This window comes from Scomber japonicus, chromosome 19, assembly GCF_027409825.1.
Source record: "Scomber japonicus isolate fScoJap1 chromosome 19, fScoJap1.pri, whole genome shotgun sequence".
NCBI classification, from domain to species: domain Eukaryota; kingdom Metazoa; phylum Chordata; class Actinopteri; order Scombriformes; family Scombridae; genus Scomber; species Scomber japonicus.
In genome coordinates, this window is record NC_070596.1 from 29384405 (window position 1) to 29393451 (window position 9047).

Below are 9047 nucleotides of genomic sequence, written 5' to 3' on the forward strand. Positions count from 1 at the left end.
CCCTCGGCGGGCCGGATCTGGCTCAGAAATCATGATAAATAATATTATTGCCATTTGAAATCACTTTATACCACCGATATAGTGATAATATAATAGCATAGTAATGCTAATGCTAATAATGCTAACCCAAGGGGGCAGGAAGTGGGATTAGAGAGTAATAATGCAGACTGCCATTATGGGCCAGGACAAAGTTATTTACCTTTAATTCCATATAAGCGATAAGTCGATATTTAGACATGATGTCGACATTTAAGTCATTGTACGATAAGTCCATAACTTAATTTTTGGGACCAGCCTAAGAGGTCATAACCTGGGCCTGGTTTTTATGCTTTAAATATTGATTGTTGTTACTCTGCATGTTACTGACCATTAAAGTGTTTGATTCAAATTATCTTTTAATTCAGATTTGCTGCCCAGTAAACATGTAAAGTGTTCTCACATCTTAAATCACCTCAGCTGACTGAGTCTTCTGCAGAGTTGTCTTCTAACAATGACGTTACTCATCTGGTCCTTTAACACACATCGCTCCACTGCTTTGGATAAACTGGCTCTTAGTAAAATTAGACATGTTCCCACTTTCAATTTGCTTAAGAATCCGAATGCAAGAGTTTGACTTGTAAAGCAGTATTTTTACACTGTGGTACTTCTTCCACCGCTGAAGGTTTGTTGAAGGTCTACATGAGTCTTTGCTGAGATATAATGAGCTTCAAGGTTTGCAAAGGAAATAAATAAACAATCCTTTTAAAGATACATGACGTAAATAATAGAGACGACTAAAAAATGCTTCATTCTTGGTTCTTACACAACATGAATTGTGAATGCTTCTTCTTACTATAGGTCATTAGAGTTGTTGGGGTGGGGCTGCAGCATGTTAACGTCTCAGTGTTTGGCATGTGTGTGTGTGTTCATGTCATTAAACCTCTGAACCGCACCCTGAACCAGCACAAAGACCCCCTGTCCACACACTCTGAACACGTATGTATATATGTGTGTGTGTGTGTGTGTGTGTGTGTTTGAGTGCATTTAAAGTTGCAGGATTTGATGCTGGTTGGCTGCTCAGTTCTACTACTAAAATGAAGTGGCTTACAACAAACAAACAAATAAAAAAAGATCTTCAATGTAATGAAAATACACTTTAGGGCTAAAAGTATGACCATACACTCCTGTCCACCAACGTTTGTGTACCTTTGGTTTGGGATCCTGGTTTCACCTAAACCTCAGTGTCTTCAGATTCAGAAGTCATGACAGAAAATCATCTTATACATGGCTCAAAACTCAGACATATAATCAAGCATACAGCATAAATGACTTAGGCAGAATATAATACAAGGTGGGTATGTAAGAGTACACATGATATGCTTATGGCAGTGGGAATGAAGGAGGTCCGGTGTGTGTTTTTAGGGGTTTTTGGCCAAGGGGACTTCATAGCAGTGACCTGATGGTAGTAACTGGAAGGACTTGTACAAATCTTCCAGCTTTGTGTTTGTTTGACTCTTTCCTGTTTAAGTCCCTCAAGCTTTCGGCACATTTACTCTGTAATAATAACCCTCAATGCCTCTGTGCAAAGAATTGGTTTTTCCCAACTTCACTGGTCAGCTCAGAGTCTTGACCTCAACCCCATCCAACCCCCACTGGGCTGAACTGAAACTCCACCTGTTAGCCAGATCTTATCATCCAGCATCAGTGTTTGATCTCACCAAAGGCCAAAACAGAGAGGGGCACAGCAAGATTCATCTGTTCATCTTTAAATACATGGTGCTATAGAGGCTTGGAGACTACACTCGCCCCGTAGACAAGGTGTTAAACGGCATGAAACATACCTGCAACGTCCCTGGTTTGAGTTTGGATCATTTCCTGTTGGCCTCTATGCCACTGACTGTCTAATAATAATGGTAAAAAATGCCCCAAAAATAATGTTAAATAAAAAGAAGGGAAAAGGTCTCAATAAGTTCATGTAGTTAATGGGACAAAATGCATCTGTACCGTTAAGTTTATACTCACTAGAGGAGGTGATGGTGGCATTAAACCTATTAATTCATATTATCTACAATAGCTTCCTTTATTTTGTTCTTTCTCTCTGGTATCTCAAAGGTCAACACTGTGAAGATAGCTATCGGTCAATGCCACAAACTCAACTGTCAAAGTTCACCAAAGTTGAACCTGATGTGAAAAATTGGAACAGTTTTATGTCAGCGAATCCACCGACAGCTCTCATTGCAATGAATTAATTTTGCAGAATTTTACCATTTTAAATAACCGTCATCAGGTCTTAAAGGTCCTGATTTGCCACCTCAGTTCATGTTTCCAGATTTTCTCAGTGTAAAAAAATAGTATAAAGCCCTTTTTGCTGCTGTGTAAAATCTAATAAATTACCTCATTGGTAATAATGGATTGGTTGGGTTAGTTTGAAAATGAAAGAAATGTGGAAGTGTGGAGTAAGAGAGAAGAGAGGCTGGAGGATAGCATCTCATTAACCGCTACTAGCATCACACACTTCAATCTCTAACTGAAATGTTGGTGGTCAGGTTGCATTGTGGGTAATGTAGGCACCAGGAAAGCCTGAAAGCAGCAGATGAATGTTAGGGTATCCATGAAGCATTAAATAGTCCAGGATTAGTATACATGGACGATTATGTGTTTTTAAAGCAGGAATCACAGGTTTGTTATTCGGCCTTCCAGTCTTGCTGTCGTCACATGACACGATGGTTTATTTCTGCTCAAACTCATTAAGTCCACGACAAGATTTACTCTCTGACTGACAAACCATCTCTTCAGGCGTGACGGCCTGATTGCCGACCTTTTCAACTCTTTATTACTTTAACCTTCTGCTGATAAAGCTCACTGACCGCAACAATGGTGCAGTTAATGGAGTCGTTTTAAGCAGCGTGAGCGGCAGCAATGGCATGCGGCTCGTTTGGCTTTACGGCCCGGAGCTCTAAAGGGACAGTTCAACAAATTCACTAAATCTTGAATGAATATATCTTCTTATTTTCTTATCAAACCCAGTTTCTGTTTGATTGATAGACCCTAAGACCCTTTTTCATCTTAAATTGATAAGAACAGAGTCTGAAAAGTGAAACGTCTTCACTTATCTAGTTACTCTTCGTGTGTTAACTATTAACTCGCTCGTTACTGAATTAAAACTACTCTCAGGTCAGGTCATGGGAAAGGAGCACAGGGACAGCTTCTTCAGTCCAACCTGTCTACTTTAATGTCCACTGCTATCGTAGGACAACAGAAAACTGTCAACTAACCTGATTCATCACCTCATCGTTTTATGGTGCATTACTCCACCAGTCTAAGCAATTACTAACACTACAGGTGCACAATGTTATATGTAGTTCCCAAATCTACACAATAATAAGCACATTAATTAAAGAGACAGGAGCTAAAATGGCCTGTTTCCTTTGTGATAAAGCTTATCGTTAGGGCTCTTAGCGCTCTTAGCTTATGCTGCTATAGGCTTAGACTGCCGGGGGACTCCCATGATGCACTGGGCTCCTGTCTCCTCCTCCCTCTCTCTCTATCCATCCATCTATATCCATTAACATTCATATTCTATTAATGCATTCAATAAGCTAAACTTCTTCCCTGGAGTCTCACAGGTAATCTGGACCTGTAGACGTCCGGATGACAGATTCCAGTCCCGGACCTTCAATGTGCTTCTCTCTCCTCTCCTTCCTCTCTTCCTCTCCTTCCTCTCTCTCCTCGCCTTCCTCTCTCTCTCCTCTCCTTCCCCTCTCTCTCTTCCTCTCCCTCTCTCTCTCTCTCCTCCTCTCCCTCTCTCTCTCTCTCCTCTTCCTCTCTCTCCTCTCCTTCCTCTCCCTCTCTCTCTCCCCTCTATCCTTCCTCTCTCCTTCCTCTCTCCTCTTCCTCTCTCCCCTCTCCTTCCTCTCCCTCTTCCTCTCTCTCCTCTCCTTCCTCTCTCTCCTCTCTCCTCTCTCTCCTCTCCTTCCTCTCTCTCTCTCCTCCTCTTCCTCTCTCTCCTCTCCTTCCTCTCTCTCTCCTCCTCTTCATCTCTCTCCTCTCCTTCCTCTCCCTCTTCCTCTCTCTCCTCTCCCCTCTCTCTCTCCTCTCCTTCCTCTCTCTCTCCTCCTCTTCCTCTCTCCTCTCCTCTCCTTCCTCTCTCCCCTCCTCTCCTTCCTCTCTCTCTCCTCCTCTTCCTCTCTCTCCTCTCCTTCCCCTCTCTCTCTCCTCTCCTTCCTCTCTCTCTCCTCCTCTTCCTCTCTCCTCTCCTCTCCTTCCTCTCTCCCCTCCTCTCCTTCCTCTCTCTCTCCTCCTCTTCCTCTCTCCCCTCTCCTTCCTCTCTCTCCTCTCCTTCCTCTCCCTCTTCCTCTCTCTCTCCTCTCCTTCCCCTCTCTCTCTCCTCTCCTTCATCTCCCTCTTCCTCTCTCTCTCCTCTCCTTCCCCTCTCTCTCTCCTCTCCTTCCTCTCCCTCTCTCTCTCCCCTCTATCCTTCCTCTCTCTCCTCTCTACTCCAACCGGTGGAGGCAGATGTTCTCCCACTCTGAGTCTGGTTCTGAGGTTACTTCCTGTTAAAAGGGAGTTTTTTCTCTCCACTGTGTCTCATGTGGGAATGTTGGGTCTCTTTAAAGTTAAAACCTGAAGAGTTCGGTTTAGAACCTGCTCTATGTGGAAAGAGCCTTGAGATAACTCTGTTGTGATTTGGCGCTATACAAATAAAGATTGATTGATTGTTAATAGACAGAGGCTGAACTGAGCGGCTGCATAAAGGAGCAGTAGAAGATAAATAAGGAGTTTTTAACTGGAAATCATGTAAAGATATTCTAGTAGAGCCCCAGAATATTAATATAGAGCTGGTAATGTACAGAAAACCCATCAAGTATCAAACTTTCTACATTACATCATATTTTCTAGAGATACAGTTATACAGAGATTTATTTTTTGCAGTGTTATTAGCTTCCCATTAAAATGCAGTGGTGTGAAATTGCAGTATGAAACCACCCACATATGATGGGTTACATCAAAGCAGTAGCAGTCTGGAAGTCTAAATTGAAGATTAAGTAAATACTATACACGCCCCAAAAAACAAATACCAGGTCTGCAACCAAATACCACACAAGGGTTCACAGCTCTGACTTCTCTAACTGTCTCAGGACTCCTTTTATTATTCTAATTTATCAGTTATGTGTTACTGACAGTGTCTCTAGAGTAACACTAAAAGATTACAGCTAACATATTCATGACTCTAATCATGAGTGATTTGACAGTTTTAGTTATGTTCCTAATAATCCAGACAAGCTGTGAGGTTTGGTGTTTATTTTACAGATTAAACAGTTTGACATTGAGCTCAGCCTCTAATCGACTCTTTACTGTAACGTCTCTTTTTTATCCCCAAAACAACAGATGTGCTGATTTGAGAAGCACTAAAGAAAAAGAAATGTGCAGATAGCAAGAGTGAGATGTTGTAAATGAGATGACGGTGAGACAGAGAGAGGAGAGAGGAGGATGAGCAGAGATGGATGGAGGAGAAAGAGAAAGAGGAGGTGATGGTGATAATGAGTGTAATTAATTCTCTGGTTGTGAAAGTTGTGAGACATGTGGTTCGTCTGAAAGGAGAACCAGCCCAACAACTGGGAACGGTTCCTAATTACATCAAGACAAAACTAAACATAGAGAAATGGTTTGTGTCCAGAATGAGTTTGACTTCTCTGGAGCAGCACGGTGATTACGGCTGATTGGTGAATGATTGGCGAGGAAGCTCATGCTCTCAGTGTTTGAAAACAGCAGCGTTATTTATTTTAGTAAGGAGTGTGTTTACATTGCAGAGGTATCGCCCTCTAGAGGCCGTCGTAATTATGACGAAAGCAAAGGAGAAAATGAGATGAACGAAATGCATGTGGACAGAAAGTCTGGATTAATAAAATGTTGGACTTTAATGTGAGAGATTTGGTTTCCAACTGACAGGCAGAGACCATAGACTGTATATAAGAAATGGACGTAACATCCGTGACGTCACCCATTGGTTTGTGGACTGCTGCTCGGAAGCCAATAGTTTCTAATCTAGGCAGCGCCATCTTGAAAATTTCAGGTGCATGCTGGGAAAAGTAAAAACACGGATTCTACTTATATGGGCATGAGGCGGAGCCATGGGCGGAGCGGGGAGGTTGCTATGGTTGCGAGGGCTGGATCTGGAGGACATTGGTCAATCAACCTGTCAATCAGGACGTAGCCACGCCCTAATGCATACCCTGCTTTATCGTCACATATAAAATCAGGGAGGCCAAAATGTCCCAAATGAACATCATACTGCATTGAAGAAGGCTTTAAACTAGCGATTGAGACCATAAACACATTTTGAAAACGTTTACTGAGGTTAGAAATCAAGTGAGAAGTTGGTGAATTCTCCATTGACTTGTATAGAGACGGTCGCCCCCTGGTGGCCTTTTGATAGAATGCAGCTCTAAGTTACTTCCATGTTGGCTTCATTTCAGAGGACCAGAACTCCCCACCTGGGCAGGACTGGTTCCCTAATCATCGTCATGGTTACAATAAAAACATCTTGTTTAACAAAAGACGCTACCAGTACCAATCCAAGTACCTTTTAAAGTGATACTGATACTCCGGCACATCTAAATGATTTGATTTTTACACAAATGCATTTTCAAAGTCTTCAAATTATTAATCTTCGGGTTATGAAAGATTTTTGATTTGAATTCACCTCATTTCAGCCTTACAGTTAAAATGCTGTGAGCAACCACAAGTTCAACTACAAGGAGCTCAGAGAATAGTCAGTTATCAAGTCCTCCAAAATGAATTACCAAATTTTGACCATGTGACTCCAGAATGACACGCAGAAGCAGGAAATGATCTGTCAGGACTTTTAGAAAACTGTAACACATCACTGTTAATCAGTAAAAGTCTGGTTAGGTTTCAGTAAAGACGATGGCTTGAGTTAAAATGATCACTTTAAGGTTAGAAAAACATGAGGTGGGTTAAAGCTACCACTTAAAGTTAGACCACCACCGCCGTCGTCATGGTTACAATACTAACCCCGGGGTTAAAGGTTAGTAGGGGACGATTGTCGTTACTTGTGATTGGAAACAGGAAGCAAAGTCCACTGTTGGGTTAATATCTCCATCCAAATGAGTCCACACAGCTGCCCCACCTCACTGTTACCATGGCAACTAGATGGCAGCTGTCACTCAAACTAACTAAAGCTCGTTTTTGGGCATTTGGCATTACGATTTATTGTGATGTTTTTCGTTGGAGGACAGATTCTTCCAAACTCCTCTAGGTCAGATTTTCAAACTAAGAGTCTTCAGTCTCAAGTGATTATCAGATACACGTCACATTTGTAGTCGTACTTCACAAAGCTTTTCCTCTTTGAGACATTTTGAAGAGTGGACCTGATCTGACTTCCTGCTGACTTTAAACTCACCGAAAGTTTGAGTGCTAAAGTTTAACTGGTTAGGACGAATGTCGTATCTCTCTCTCTTTTTTTAAAAAAGTGGTTGTGATTGGAAACAGGAAGCAAAGTCGGGTTACTGTTGGGTTAATATCTCCATCCAAATGAGTCCACACAGCTGCTCCACCTCACTGTTACCATGGCAACTAGATGGCAGCTGTCACTCAAACTAACTAAAGCTCATTTTTGGGCGGGAGGACAGACTCTTCCAAACTCCTCTAGCCCAGATTTTCAAACTAAGAGTCTTCAGTGACATCACATGAGGGAGTTCATCACATTTGTAGTCGTCCACTCCTCAAAATGTTTTAAACTTTCGGTGAAAAAAAAAAAGTTTAACTGGCAAAGAAACCGAGAGCATTTGAGAATAACTGACAAACAATGAAAACTTAACTCAATGTGCTGGTGGGTCAGTTCAGTAACTGAGTCATCATAAAACACATTTCTCATTTCTGTGTTGGAGCAGCTGTTTTCAAAAGTAGAAATATAAACATGGTGAGTCCAATCGGAGAAGTTTTTAGACTATTTAGGACACTTTCAAACCCCCCCCCCCCCCCCCCCCCGCCCCCTTTTTTTTAATTTAACCTTCCTGTCGTCCTCCCGGGTCAAATTGACCCCGTCTGTTTTGACTGTTCCTTCCTTTCTTCCTTCCTTCCTTCTGTCCTTCCTTCCTCCTTCTCTTTTTCTTTCCTTCCTTCCTCCCTCCCTCCTACCTTCCTTTTTTCCTTCTTTCCTCCATCCTTCCTTTCCTTCCTCCCTTCCTTCTTTCCTCCATCCTTCCTCCCTTTCCTTCCTTCCTTCCTTTCCTCCCTTCCCTCCTTTATTCCCTTTATTCCTCCCTCCCTCCTTTCCTCCCTTCCTTCGTTCCTTCCTCATTTCCTTCTTTCCCCACTTCCTTCCTTCCTCTTTCCTCCCTTCCTTCGTTCCTTCCTCATTTTCTCCCTTCCATCCTTCCTTCCTTCCTTCCTTGACCTGAGCACAACAGGAGGGTTAAAGGACAAATTCACAGTTTTAAAGTCTGTTAAACCTTTGTGTCGTCCTCCCGGGTACATTATATATTATATTACATTACATATTTAACCTACAGTAATAAACACTTTAAGGCTTTTAGACTTCCAGGCTCTTTAACCCTTAAACAGGTCTTACTAGTTATTTCATTTGCACCTAAAGAAAGGAAGGAAAGGAAAGGAAGGAGGGAGGGAGGAAGGAGGGAAGAAGGAAGGAAAGGAGGGAAGAAGGAAGGAAAGGAGGGAGGGAAGAAAAGGAGGGAGGAAGGGAAGGAAGGGAGGAAGAAGGAAGGAAAGGAAGGAGGGAGGAAGAAGGATGGAAAGGAGGGAGGGAGGGAGCGAGGAAGGAAAGCAGGGAGGGAGGAAGGAAGGAAGAACAGATGAAGGAAGGAAGAACAGATGAAGGAAGGAAGAAAGGACAGATGAAGGAAGGAAGAAAGGAAGAACAGATGAAGGAAGGAAGAAAGGACAGAAGGAGGGAACATTTACCCTAACAGCTGAACTTAGATCTGAGGAAGGAAGGAAGGAAGGAAGGAAGGAAGGAAGGACAGATGAAGGAAGGAAGGAAGGAAGGAAGGACAGAGGAAGGACCCGGGAGGACAACAGGAAGGTTA